This window comes from Typha angustifolia, chromosome 6 (genome assembly GCF_048772165.1).
Source record: "Typha angustifolia cultivar Huaian chromosome 6, ASM4877216v1, whole genome shotgun sequence".
In the NCBI taxonomy this organism is placed as follows: domain Eukaryota; kingdom Viridiplantae; phylum Streptophyta; class Magnoliopsida; order Poales; family Typhaceae; genus Typha; species Typha angustifolia.
This window is the reverse complement of record NC_133244.1, coordinates 5,387,380-5,402,956: the sequence shown is the minus strand read 5'-3', so window position 1 is coordinate 5,402,956 and position 15,577 is coordinate 5,387,380. Positions and strand designations below refer to the sequence as shown.

Genomic DNA, 15,577 nt, shown 5'->3' with positions numbered 1-15,577 from the left:
GGGTAAAGGGCTAGCTCGTGCTACCCATGGGTAGTTCAGGCTCAGGCTGGGCCGAGCTTAGCCCGATCCAAACCAGGCCGGTTTGGGCCGGGCACGGGCGGGCTGGGTCGTTTGATCAAGTCTAGATGTGCTTAGTTCCGAAAAAGAGGAAGGCATGAGCTTTGCTTTTACTAACGACCCTTGGACGATGCAAGGTAAAGTGTTGAATCTTATTCCATAGTGGAATGATTTCTGGCCATCCCCGGAAGCTTTTGTGACGGCATTGGTACGAATCCAACTCCATAACCTCCCAAACGAGTATTAGGAGATGGAGGGCCCCATCCCGGTTGTGAAACACTCGCCTCCAAATATACATGTCCCTTACTTAGGTAGAACCTACGTGTTTCTCACATGACCTATTGGTCAATATTTTTACATAATATATAAGATAATAGCTAAATATTTTCACAATTAACCTAAGCAAAAAGAATCCCAAAATACCATAGCCTACAACAAGCCCTAAAATAGATATTCCTACACCTTAGATACAAATGCTCGCATAGGGGCTATGATTCATCTAACTTATTTTACAAGCATAAAAATAAATACATGAATTATAAAACTAATCTTCACCAGCTCCTCCATGTACTCGAGATCATCTACCAATCTAAAAATATTCCCACCATCTTCCCACCATAAGATGGTGAACATAAAGCCTAGGAAGCATACACCTTTAGAGTCTAAAAGTAATGTAAAAAAATAATACAACATGATATATATATATATATATAATTTTGAAAATATGATCACAATAATGCATTGATGCAACCCATCATGTTCATATCTACAGCTTACATATATTAATAAGAGAACACATGATATGTATGACTCAAGCCATCAAATCCTCTATCTCAGGCTCACATAGACTCACAACCATAAATCACAACAAAAGCTCAAATCAAATAATACATATCAGGAAGAGAAGACAACTACCAATACTTTCGCCATGCCTATTATTCGGCAAACACCATGACTAAGAGTCATTCATCCTACTCACCGCAATTGTAATTACCAAACAACCACTCGTTTACATTGCTACACCAATGATCAGTCTTCGATAGAAAGATCCACCGGGTTTTGAACAGGGGGGTTGAAATTTGAAATTATTTATAACATATAATGTTAGTCTATCCACTAATTACAATTAATCTGACTAAGAGATACTTTCTCATTGTAATCATAGCTCTAATAATTATTATACTTAGCAAGGACTAATATAGTAATTATGTTGCATGTATTTTGCTAATCATGGAATAATTAGATTTATTTATTAATCATGATATAATTAGATTTCATTCATAGAAATTAATATTACAATTATTAATAACTAATAACATAATTTAAATCATTCTTAAAAAAACAAAGAGCTATTTTTTATAGTGTTGTACTCAGCCCAGCACCACAGCTTTGCAAGCGTTGGGTCAAGCTAGCCTAGCACTCGTGGTGCCTGGGGTGCTGGGCTGAGCTCAGCACCTAAGCGCACCCACATGCTATAGGGTGCTAGGTCGAGCCTAGCACCACTTCATCCAGGGTTGCCCAAGAGAAAATAAGAGAAGGAGTAGAAGAAGGAAAAGAAGAAGAGGAAGGAAGATGAAGAAAGGGAGAGGAGGAGGGGGCCGGGCCACAAGGGAGGGGAACAGTCGCTGGTGGCCACTTAGCGGTCAGCCTCTAGCTGATGGCTCGGTCCTCTGGAGGCCCCAACAAGAAAAAGAGAGAGAAGGAAGGAGATAGAGAGACTCACCGGCTGGTAGAAGGGCTGACGGTGGCTCTTCCCAACGGTTTGCTGAGGGACTAGAGGGAGAGAGAGAGAGAGAGCTAGAGAGAGCTAGAGAGAGAAAGAGGTCGAGGGAATGAGAGGAGAAAGAGAAAATTAGAGAGAGATCGGGGGTGATCACATGGTGGCAGCGGAGTGGCTAGTGGGCTCGGTCCCACCTCCAGGGATTGTTGCGATGCTAAGAAACAGTGGCTCGATGGAGGTGTGTGGCACCTCCATTGCTGCCATAGCATGGAAAGCATGCTAGGCACGAGGCCAGTCACGGCGTGGCCAGTTGCGTCATGCCCGAGTAATTTTCTTTTTCAATTTTTACTACTTGGGTTATTACAACTTGGCTACAACCAACTCAAAGACAGCATTACTAACCTACCAAGTTTGAGCCTAAACCCCAAACTAACTAGGACTGCCACTTTGGCTAGGCCGCAACCCAGCCCAACCACCATGAGCTGAATTGTAGCCAAACCCAACCAACATGAGTTGGGTCATAGTCAAACCGACCACCTACCTAAGTTAGGGCAAAGCCCAACCCACCCAACCTTAGGCTGGGTCACACTTAGCATTCGTCGCTAGGTTTAATGGGAAATCGATGAAATCGATTAATCTGGGCCGAGGACTCTGCTAGGGAGATCTCTGTCACCTTACCTATTCATTATCATGTCATAATTGTTCTCTATTTTTCTACATGACAAGGTGGAATTAAGTCTTCAGGTCTTCAGAGTGGTCAAACCCACCTCACCCATCTTCTCTATGCTGATGACTTACTATTCATTGTGCAAGTGACTAGAACCAATACCTAGTGCATCCTTGAGTGTCTCTAGGTGTACTCAGAGGAGACTTAACGTGGCCAAATCAGAATTATTTTTGCCTAATTAGATTCATAATGAATTGAGGGAGCAACTAACGGAGACTCTAGGATCGTTGGAGGCATTTATGCCATTTATATACCTAGGGTCCTCATTTAAGGGAAGTGGCTTGGGGTGAAGGAGCATAGCTACTTGTTGGGCAAGGTTGATAAGAGGCTGGCAGGGTGGAAGAAAGGGCTACTATATTCGAGGAAATTTGTAAGTGGCTTTTACATATTTCTTAACAATTCTATAGTATCTTGGAAAGCCAAGAAACAAACTACACTATCTCGTTCATCAGCTGAGGCTGAATATCATGCTTTGGCGTTCTCAACCAATGAGCTTGTCTGGCTTCGGTAGTTGCTCAAAAATTTTCAAATTGATTCTAAAGAACTTGCTTTGATTTTTTTTTTTGGTGATAATCACGCTGTTGTTCATATTGCCAGTAATCCCATCTTCTATGAACGCACCAAACATATTGAAATAGACTGCCATTTGTGTGTGACAAGCTTACTTATGGCGCCATCAAGCTTCTACCAATTCAAACTCAACATTAGTTAGCAGATGTTTTTGCTAAAGCATTACCAACTTTTTTTCTCTTTCCTTTGCTATCCAAGATGGTTGTTCCTGATATTCATATCCTAGCTCCATCTTGAGGGTGAGTATTATAGTATATTTTGTAATTAGTTTTACTTAGCCACATGTTATAGTTGGTAGGTTGTTAGAGTTTGTTAGCTTTATCATTAGTTTATAGCTAGTAAGTTGTTAGAGTTTGTTAGCTTTATTATTAGTGCATAGCTAGTAAGTTGTTAGAGTTTGTTAAGATGTTTTACTATTTAGCCTTTGGCTTTCTCTTGGATTGAAACAGAATAAGTCAATAAGAAGCTTTACAATTTCTCCTCTCTAGTTCAATACCGGTGCTGGGGTCGCTATGCCATACGTAGTTAGCCCTTGTTTGCTCGTGAAATATGAATAATCTTATTATAGCATTAGCATACTTATACTAATATGGTAAGTAAATAACCATTTATCTCAATATTAATACCATGTCAAAGTTGAGATGGCTCATCAAATGCCGAATTATTCCTACTTCTCTCTCCTCTTATTTTCCATCAAATATTTTTATGTATCAATTACTATTTATCCTTGAAAAGATATTAGTTTAATCAACTATCATTTTAATTATCATTTCTCTTTTTTTCCTCTTTCTTTTCTCTCCTCATCCATCTAATATACAGAGTATTTTAGTTATTTATCAAACTATCATTTTAACTTTATGTCAAATCAACTATAACTATAACATACTATACTAGCTTAAAAAGAAACACAAGAATAACTTAAATTAGTATAACCTCTCTTATGTAAGTATAAGAAATAGAATATTACAAATCACGAAGTATAATTTACTTATTTTGTGATTCACATTTTTTGAGAATTTCATAATTCGACTCCTCATTTTTTCTATGATTTCAATACAACATCATAACGTTATTTTGATTAACTAACATTAATTAAATTACTAATATACTCACACCATCCCCTCCCCTCCACCATCTTCCTCATCTTTTTCTTCTTTTTCTTTCCTATTTATCCTCTTCTATCTATCGTTGCTCCAACTAAGGGTTCATTGAAAAAGATTAAGCAAGCTGAACATCTTGACCGACTCCGATTTGGAGATCAAAACCTCTCGCTTGGCATGATGAGGTGGGTGTGGACAAATAATGGGAAAATGAGAGGAAAGAAGAGGATAAAGAAGACAGTGGTAATTTATGTATTCTATAAATTATTCAGTATATGATAACGAAATATGCTTTTATTGGTACCGGTCAAATTAACTTAGAGTGTTAAATAAAAATTATAGAGCAAAAGAAAGGTCGAGTTACAAAATTTCTTAAAGACAATGTAACAACCCAATCTTAAAAAAAAAAAAAAAATTCTGGGCACGACGCGACCGGCCACACTGTGGCCGGCCTCGTGCCCATGCAAGCTGCGCATGCAGCTTGCGTGGTGGGGGCGCCACGTGCCCGCTGCCGCTGCCGCAGCCAATGGGCTGCGACTAACTGGCCGCGGCGGGCCCCGGCGCCGCCGCAAACTGCCCCCCCTCACCGCCTTCCCTCTCTCTCTTTAAATCTCTCTCTCTCTCTCTCCCGTTTGGTCTCTCTCTAAACCTCTCTCTCTCTCTCGCCGAGGTCGGACTATCGCCGCCGCCGCCACCTCCACGAGCGCCGGTGAGCTCCTCTCTCTCTCTCTCTCTCTCTCTCTCTCTCTTTCTTGCCCGAGGGTGGGCTCGTCGGAGCCGAGCCACCGGCGAGAGGCCGGCCGCTGGCTGGCCAGCAGCGGCCGGTGCCCTCCCCGCCGGCCCGGGTCCGCAACTGCCTCCCTCACCTCCCCTCTTTCTTCTCTTTCTCTTCTGTTCTTCTTCTTCTTCTTCTTCTTCTTCTTCTTTCTTTCCTTCTTTCTTTCTTTCTTTTTCTCCTTCTTCCTCAGCTCCTCCTCTTTCTTTCTGCACAGTGTTGGGCTCGGCCCAGCACTGTAGCAGACAGTGCTGGGCCGAGCCCAGCACTGATGGCAGATGTGATTAATTTATTAATTAATTAGTTTATTTATGTTATTTATTTAGGTATTTTTCTTCTTAATTAATGCAAATAGATTATTTAGACATTAACTATTTTAATAATATTATATATCCTTCAATATAATTTTATTAATGATAATTTTTATAATTAATGATTAATTAGGTATAAATATATGTCTTATAGTTATTTATTTATTTACATATCTATTAGATTAATAGATAGATTTGTAAATTATAATTATTAGATTTATATTCTAATATTCATATGATCTACATTTTAAGTAATTCTATTAATTTATTATACATTATTATTTTGTAACAAATAAGATAATGACTACATAGTCCCTAATTAATCAAGATATAATTTAATTATAATTAGGTTTTTATCTATATTTATATTTTATTTATAATTAAAATCTAGTCAATCATAAAAATAAGTAGAAATTCTAAAATCTAATAAATCATCATATTTTACTCGAACGGATTATAATGGGATAAACAACTAACTTTATGTTACTTAAACATTTTCAGATCCCGAACCCCTTATTTGAGACCCCGTTGTCCTTGCTAGCGAGAAGTGTCACACGGTTGATGGGCGGATGTAAGGGATGCGTGGTTCGTGTCTTCTGATCGGACAGTGAGTTGTCTTATCCCCTAGATCCCTTTCTCAAATTAGGATTTATTATATATTATGTACATGTATGTTTTGGCCTCCAGTATGATTATATGACTTTATATAGAGATGATTTCAGTCGAGCATATATTTTATCATGCATTTGATTAGACTGATCTGGGATATGAGTACATTGGTGATATATAGAGATGATTGGAGATGATTATGCTATTATGGTTTTATGTCGGGATGATCTCTATCATGAGTATGCATGTGATAGATTAGCATGAGTATGCATGTGTTAGATACATGGTTGGAGTTTGTATTACGTCATTTTTCTCTCGGCTTCTATACCACCTAAATTCCTGAGTTGTATGATCTGTTGTCGTACTGGATATATGCATATGATTTATCATGTATAGGAAATCATAAAAGTACATGTGTATGTGATGTGATGTGATGTGATGTGATGTGATGGCTGGAATGGTATCTGGTCCGGACTGGTACTGGACATACTCTTAGCGTATGGCAGAGTATGGTGATGGCTGATAGTTATACTCTTAGCGTATGACAGGGTACAACTATCATTGATATACCCTTAGCGTATGGTAGGGTATGATTACTTTCTTCAGAGATACCCTTAGCGTATGGCAGGGTATGATTTATCTACAGAGATACTTTTAGCGTATGACAGGGTATGCTCTGAGCTTGTGACATGATGTGTATCGAGTTTGGGGCCGGGTACCATAGTCCAGCATGGTGGATGATATTCAGAGTTGAGACGGATGATTGTGATAGTGAGAGATATGTGAATTATATCTGGCTCTGACATATATGATTATCTAGTAGTTGGCATGCATCATGCATCATCATTGTTGTGACTAGTATCATTGGATCATAATTGTTATACATGATATGGTGTTATATTCGGTGATGTTATATGGTAATTTCATCATGTTATATAATTTCGGTTGAGGATATAATATGGCCATTCATGAGAACTGATTTCATTCATATATATGTCATTGAGGATACATATATATATATATATGTTCATACATGACATCATACTGCTTTCTGATTCATATTATCCAGTACATGATTTATTCTCTGTTTGGCTTCACTGATTCGGGGTAAGGTCTATTCACTGAGCCTTTTGCTCATGACTCTCTTTATTTCTTTTCTAACCCCTCAGATTTGTGGTACGTGATAGCGACCTGAGATATCTTGAGAAGATATTTTAGAGTGATGATGAGGTGAGCTATTGATGCGAGACGGTATGGAAGATAGTTTAACCAGACATTGAGTTGTATCATTGTTTGCTATATTGTACCTTATTGTATCAAATGATGAGTTATATAGTATATGTCAGATTTTTATAGCACTCGTGTATCAGCTGTTTAGTTGTATCTTGATGGTTTGTTGTGGCCTGTGTGGGTCCTGCCAGATTATGTGGCGGTCTAGTATATATTATTATGGACTTTGATATTCATATGCTAATAGGTTTATTTGGTTAAGAGTATGATTTATTTGGTGATGGATTATCTGATCATGGATATGTTAGCAGGTGTTATTTGATGATGTCATGATTGTATGTGCACATGAGTGTATCTGTGCGTGACGGGCCCCGCCCGACCTGTCGCGTGCGCCGCGCGTGCCATGTGGGCGAGTGTGCGTGCACATGCCCGTGCCGGGCGGGGGCGTTACAGTTCAGGTGGTATCAGAGCCTAGGTTTAAGGATGATCTGGCAAACCATCAAGTATAATAGTTGTTGGTTTATTTTAGGGTTACCCTAGTAGTCAATCTCGATGAGTTTGATATAAATTGGTTGATATAGGAATCTAGGTTGTGATGTTAAGATTATTAAGTTTTGATACTTGTCGATATGGATAGAAATAATTGGTGATATTGGTATATTGAGAAGTTATCTGAGCGACTAATGAATAGGAAGAGGTATTATTAAAATCATGTATTAATATTGATATTGAGGTGTCATAGTCTGTGGAGCATAATATTGGATATATGGAGTTGTTCATATATTGTGATAAAGTGTAGAAATTTGTAAATATGTGGAGATATGAATTTTGTACAGAAGAATTATTATAAGTAGATTTGAAATTATTCTGAGCAGATATAGCATATTTTTGGATTTTTGATCTTTTATGGATATATTTGATATTAGGAGATTGATGTAAAGAGATATATGTGTAGAGAGACTATTTTGATCTTTATGAGGGTTATAATTATGGATTGTGGATGGATGAGTAAAACATATGATGATTTTGTATAGTGGAAAAGAAATTATGTGTTGTGATATAGATGATTGTAGATTGCATATAAAAAATAATTTTCGGATGACTAGTATGATAAATTATGTTTGCAAGATATTTGTGTTAGTAGGTATGAAATTTTGATTGTATCGATAAGATAGGTGATTTAGTAGGGATATGTGTAACTAGCAATATTGTTAGAGGATTAACATCTTATTTAAACCTTTGAGTTGATTACCAAATAGGGTAATGGGTATAAGAAATATGACATGGACACAGTTATTGGTTTGTGAGTGATGTCAGTAATTGAGAAGTAATATATAGGTTGCTGACTGTATGAATTTGATTAGATAGAAAGAATGATAATGAAAGGAATGATATAGGGTGATTGATAGTTGCTAAAGTTGATAGTCTCAGGATATATCTTGTATGTCAGTGAAAATTGAGTTAGAGGATAAGAATATTATAGCCTAAAGATCGTGTATGTTGGGTGATGAATTTTAATTACAAGTATACAGACTTATGTTATTATAATTATTAGGTGATATTAATGATGTCGTAGAAGGATGTTGATGATACTATACGATTAAATTGTGCAGTATATATAATGGACTTTGTATAAAGGATGTGATAGAATATTAAATTGAGACTTTTGAAGAAATAAGAGGTTTAAGTGGTTTAATTAGGAATGAGATATGTTGGTATGGATGTTAGATTGAGATATTATGTGTTTTTGGCATGTTAGTTGTTTTTGATGATACTAATTGGAGAGTTAATTTGATAGAGTTATTCATAGAACCTATAGACTTGACCATTTGTTATGACTGATGAATAATTTGGAAGTTAAACTAATTGCTTCATAGGACGATAATGAAAGGAATATAGAGGACTATGATATTTCATGTACAATGAATCGATGGATGTTTATTATACTGCTAGATGATAAACAGATAATGATGTATAGGAAAGTGATTATATTAGCAATTATTTAACCATTGACTTACATGCTCGATTATTACTAGAGGTTATTGAGCGAGCCTTTTTGAATGATTAGATTGATTTAATGATTGTAAAGACTTACAAGTTTACATTTAAGTCTTAAGATAAAGACATTTGATTGGAAGACAATGATTTCATGATTGAGAGATAGTGACTTCATGATTGGTTCCATTATAGTTTGTGAGAGTGTGATCTTTTAGTAAATTGCAAAGTTAAGGTTGCAAGAATGTTATAATTTATATTTTTGGATGTCTTCTGATCTATATGAATTAGTTAGCGCCAGTTATTTTATTAGCAGATCATAATAGCATTACCAATTCGGGAGATTAATCTTAGTAACTTTAGTTCATGTACAATGACTTTGTAGATTTGTCTAAGATATGTTTATGTATTCTTAAAGATCAAGTATGATGGATTAACAAATATTTGTGTGGCAATGGATTAATATTTTGAATTGAATATTATATCTATCGAGATATTGAAGAGATTATTAGATTACTTCGTAGAACTCAGTAGATAGTCTCTGGATCTGAATATCGTTATCATTAAGTGATATTTTGGTGGATATACTAGTAGTGAGCGTAATTAACTAAATAATGATTAAACTAGAATTATGTGAATCGAGGAGTGAATAGTTTGGATATAGAAGTGATTGATCGGATGATCATTATAAAGTTTATCATGTATGTTTCTTGAGATAGTTGGATTTAACCTTTTAGATATTGCAGATTAAGAAGGAATATAATGTTATAAATCAAAAGAGGATATAAATTTCATTTGAGGTTGCATTAGGATTTACATTGATAGGTTGGATTTGTTGCACTATATGTTATTCTGAAGAATGTATTATGAATACATGTTGATATTGTAGTCTTATATGGATAGGTATGATCTCTTATATTGATTTATCTAGTAATTTGTATAATAGTTTAAGCATGTGAGCAATGCACTTTAAATAAGAGAGTTTGTGCTATCGCCTAAATTTGATAAGGATATCGGATGATGTTGAGTATGTTTATATGAGTGAGATTATTTGCTTAGGAAGAGGAGCATGAGTTAAAGTATTTCGGATGTTTTTGAAATAACTTGTATTTATCGTTCCACTTAGTATTAGTGATAGTATTGAGGAATAATCCATTGAGTATGTTTGGGATCGGAGTGTATATTCAGCAGATTGAAGATAATTTACTTAAATAGGTTGTATCATATTACCATAAGTGATTATTGCATTACGATGTGTATTATTGTAGTTAGGAGGAAAAGTGATAAAGGTATAGCTTGAGGTATTTTGGAGTAGAATATGGCTTAGATCTAGAAAATTTAATTTTGTAAGAGAGCTACTTGTGGTGGTATAAGCTATAGATTTGAAACAGTAAGATTATACAGTTGTCGATTTGATGGGAAGGTAGTAGAACTAGATTTGGAGATTTTCTTACAATACCAATGTGATTTAAATTTCGGGGTCGAAATTTTTATAACGGGGGAAGGAAAATGTAACAACCCAATCTTAAAAAAAAAAAAAAAAAAAAATCTGTGTGGCCGGCCTCGTGCCCATGCAAGCTGCGCATGCAGCTTGCGTGGTGGGGGCGCCACGTGTCCGCTGCCGCTATCGCAGCCAAATGCTGTAATTTTATTAACATACACTAGCATTTTTTTTTAAAGAATATAGATTGATATTTCTGTGATACTCGAAAAGCCAAATGCTGTAATTTTATTACTTCTTTGATACACATTTCAATCATAATACGAATAGTGTTTGTGATACGAACTCCCAAAGCTTAAGTTTTAATTATAATACAGTGGTTTGGTCATTCAAATCGCTTATTATATATATGACTACATTTATTTTTGGAAAATTTGAAGTAGCATTATATTTGAGTGATTCTGTGATTAACCTTAAATTAAGTCAATGTGTGACATGAAATTTATAGATAAATAGGAGAGGTTTAAAGACTTTTCTTATTTTTTCTTCATTAACTTTAGATGATACTTATAATTTATAAACTAAAGCGATATCTTTGAAAGTATTTCTTTGTTAAACATATCATTAATTGAGGGTGAAATTATGCTTTGATATTGCTTTAGTAACACAGTTGGGGTGAGAGATTTTTTATAGTTTATAGTGGGCAATAATAGTTCAAGGTTTTTCTTATCACAACCACAGAGACCTTCATTATTGAATCATCCATACTGCAACATAAGCACATCTATGTGCGTGCATCCAAACACACAACGGTAACATTTCCATGCAGATAGTCTCTCATGCAGACGTGGACAAAGTAGCAGCCACCTTCTTCATCGCCGGCCTCGCCATCAACGCCTCCCACCACTTCTTCACGTTGGGGTACGACTCCATGATGGACGCGTACGGAGTTCCCATGAAGTAGTAGGTCAGAGGGACGTGGCTGAGGTCGGCGAGGGTGACGGAGTCGCCGGCCAAGTAGTTCGACTTCGAGAGGCGAGCTTCGTAGACGTCCAACACCTTCTCGAGCTAAGGCAAGGCGGCGTCGACGGCGGCCTGGTCGCAGACGCCGCCGAGCATGGGGAGCACCAGGAGCTGGAAGATGATGGGGGAGACGGCGGGGTCGTACTTTTGGGCTTCCACCTCTAGCCACTGGTCCACTAGAGCTGACTCTTGTAGGTTGGCCTCTTTTAGGAAGTCAACGCTGGTTGACTTGTGCTTGCGGAGGATGTACCTTGAGATTGCTCGCGATTCTGGTTGTCGGGGAGTTTTGATTTCAAGTATCAGATAATTTAAGAATAATAAGGGAGTAGATTGACCAAATGGATGTGCCTCTTTTATTTGTAAGTATGCTTTCTAAGTTTTATATTTTTCATCCTATCTTTTAGGATTCATAATTTCACCTACATAATCTAATAACTTTACCAGTTAAAACTGAGAGAAATTTATCAAACACACCCAGTGATACCAATAGGGGTGGCAAAAATTGACCCGACCCGATAACCCGACACGACAACCCGACTGTTAATCGGGTTTGGGTTTAGTCTAATCGGGTTCGGGTCATAAATGGGTCAACCCGCCTAACCCGATTATTAATCGGGTCGTGTTCGGGTTTATACCACTTACCCGCTTGACCCGTTTAACCTGTTTAAGTAAACGGGTCGGGTCGGGTCGACCCGCAAACCCGCCATATATATATATATATATAAGTTTTTAACCCTAACCCTAATACTCAACACTAGTTGAGTGAGTCCCCAAATCGGCCAAATCCCGATCCCGCAGCCGTCGCACCTCGGCCTTTACCCATGCCCGCAACCATCGCCCCTTGGCCCTTACCCATGCCCGTAACCGTCGCCCCTTGGCCCTTACCCATGCTCGCAGTCGTCGCCCCTTGGCCTTTACCCATGCTCGCAGCCGTCTCCTTGTCGTCTTCTTCCATTAGATTGGCTTAATGGTGCACCGACCGAGAGGGCAATGATGGCCGCGGCGGTGGTGGAGACAGCGGTAAGCTCTTGCATCCATTAGATTAGCTTAATGGTCTTCTTCCATTAGACCCCTTCTTCTTCGAAATCCCATCATCTCTTCCCCTCCTCCCTCTCACCTCCACCGTCGCCAATGGCAAGCTCTTGTCGCCACCGCAACCTTCTCTCCTCATCTCCGACGGGCCTCCCGCTCTCTTGCAGCCTTGCCTCTCCTTAGACTTCCGACGGAAATCCTAAGGCCCGATCTTCTCCGATCCTCCCTCTCGAGGCCTCGCCTCCACCGCCACCCTTCTCTCCTTAGATCTCCGACGGATCGCCATCCTTCTTGCACGCCTGCCTACCCGCCCCATCGCCGTCGCTGTCGGTCGATCGATCTACCACACCATCGCCGTCAGTCTCCGATCTCTATCATTGAGGAGTTTGATTTGTTACCGACTTATAGTTGTAATTAAGGATTTGTGTTAGGATTTGTGGGTTAATGGCTTGTATAACTGAGAGTTTATTGTATAAAAGATTCTATTTGTGTTAGCCCAGTCAATTGTATAATAAATTCTGTTTGAATGCAGGGTTAATGGCTTAATACTTATAATTATTATTTTTATGTTGTATAAATTTTGAGTTGAAAATATATTATTGTATAATGTATTATTTATATAGTGTAAATTAGTAAATATTAATTTTTATATGGGGTTAAATAGTAAATAATTAAATATTATTGTATTATTCGGGTCGTGTTAATACGACCCATTTTTTAAACGGGTTACACGGGTTGTACTGTTTTAACCCGACCCATTTAATAAACGGGTTACACGAGTTGTCGTGTTACCTGTTTAATAAACGGGTCGTGTTCGTGTTTACTAAATACAACCCGTTTAATAATCGGGTCGTGTTTGTGTTAGGGAGATGTTGACCCGACCCGAATCTGACCCGACCCGAACCCGCTTAACCCGACCCGATTGCCACCCCTAGATACCAACATCCATGTATTTTATACTCAGTACAAATATTCTTTTAGACTTTCAAAAACTATAACCCCTAAACGCTATGTTTCTATCCGTCTGCTATTAGAGAAAAATAATAGGATTTATTAGCTGATAATATAAAATTACCTATCTATCCTTATCTGATTGGGAGAAACCTATTCTTCTTTCTCTTTGGTGTTGCTGTGCTAGAAGTCATGCGGGGAAAATATAAAGAGGTAGGATGGATGAAAAAACTTATTAAGGATCGATAAGGAGATGGGTTGAGAAAAAAGAGTGGAAGGTATTTTTATAGTTCATCCTAACGAAGTAGATGAGAATAAAATTGTCTAATTTTTTTTTTGACAATTACGAAGGTAATTTCGTTTATCTGAAAATGATGTACTGTTAATGTACTTAGCACGTGAATTTTAATTCATGGAAGGCTAACAGATGAGTTTAATTGTAGCTTTTTTAAAGTATAAAAAAATATTTATACACCTTTATAGTAAAAGGTAAAATGTAATTAAGCTATTTTACTTTTAAGCCTAAAACCACACTAGTATTAGTTTTTCGAAACACAGTTACTATATATATATATATATATATATATATATATATATATATATATATATATATATATATACATATATGATTCAACTTAATTATAAAAATAAAACAACATTAATATCAGAGTAAATTTATTATTGTTAAACTAAAAGTAAAGTAAAAGGGAAACAATATTCTAAAGGCCAATAATTGAATGAGATTATTCTAGTTTACTTTCTAATTTTTATATTTAAAGTAATAGAATAGTCTTAATGCAATTATTAGATGAAGAACAACTAATCACATCTTTAAGCATTAAAGGCAAGATATAGTGATATTTATATTGGTAGAGTGTGAACTAAAACAACACAAAGTGATTTTAATAATTTTTTTTCTAAAGTTTAATAATTTAACATACAAAAGTTAAATTAAATTAATACAAACAATAATAAAAGTATTTTCTGTCTTTATGCAATTAGAAACTAAATATTTCCATGCAAAAAAAGAAGCTAAAGTGTTCTAAATATCTAAAATGTCATCTTAGAGGGGTATAAATGCAAATAAGAGTTTTTTTTTTACAGGGGTATACTTGAAAATATACTAACCAAAGAGTATCAGGTCTCCATCTTGAAGAACTGGGACCTGACCAAAGGGCTGCAAAGAAAACCAACAATTAAAATCTTAATATATATATATAAGGGGAAATTTGCAAAAAAGCCCCTATAATATGAGATTTTTGTGGTACAACAGCCTTACATTAAGAGAATATATTTTATTTAAATTAATAATTTTGACTTTCTACATAATAAGATTGTAAGAGTATTTCTATAATTTAAAAAATATTAATCTAAATAAAAGTAGAATATTCCTAGTCTGTTAAGCTAATATGAGCATAAATTAACTCAGGACTTTTCTGAATATTTTTTTATAGAAGAGGGTTTTTTTGAAATAAATAAATAAAAATAAAGTAAGGCTTGAACTATAAAAAGCCCATAATGCAGAGATTTATTTGCATATTTCCCCGTTCAAAAAAAGTCGACGTAAATATAAGTTAAGAGAAAATTACATTTCTCGCGAGGTGAGCGGGGCTCTTATGCTCGCCGGCGGCGAAGTCGATCGGCACCAGCTCGTACTCGGCTCCGGCCTCCTCCAAGCACACGAGGACACGTACCACGTTGCCGGACACCAGCGATCCGTATACCTTCATCACCATCTCTCTCTCTCTCTCTCTCTCTCTCTGTGTGGATGGGGAAGAGGGGGTGGAGCTTTGAAGGGGTTCTTATAGAAATGGAGGAGAGAAGAAGGCTAATTATAGAAGTTTTTTATTTAATTTTTTGCATGTAAAATACCCTCTTAAAAGCTTATTAGCTTCTCATTCGATGCATATCCCTTCCAAATTTTATATTTTTAGGAGAAATTATAATAATTATATTAAAAAATTTATTAAATCTTCTAAAATTTCAAATTCGACCTCTGATTTCTTTAAATAAAATAAGAAGAGTAACAACTACAC

At 36.7% G+C, this 15,577-nt stretch overlaps 1 pseudogene; it reads right to left on the bottom strand.

The window, feature by feature from the left end:
• Positions 1 to 11,242: 11,242 nt before the first annotated feature.
• Positions 11,243 to 15,309, bottom strand: LOC140760823 (probable glutathione S-transferase GSTF1; annotated as a pseudogene).
• Between the last annotated feature and the right edge of the window lie 268 nt (positions 15,310 to 15,577).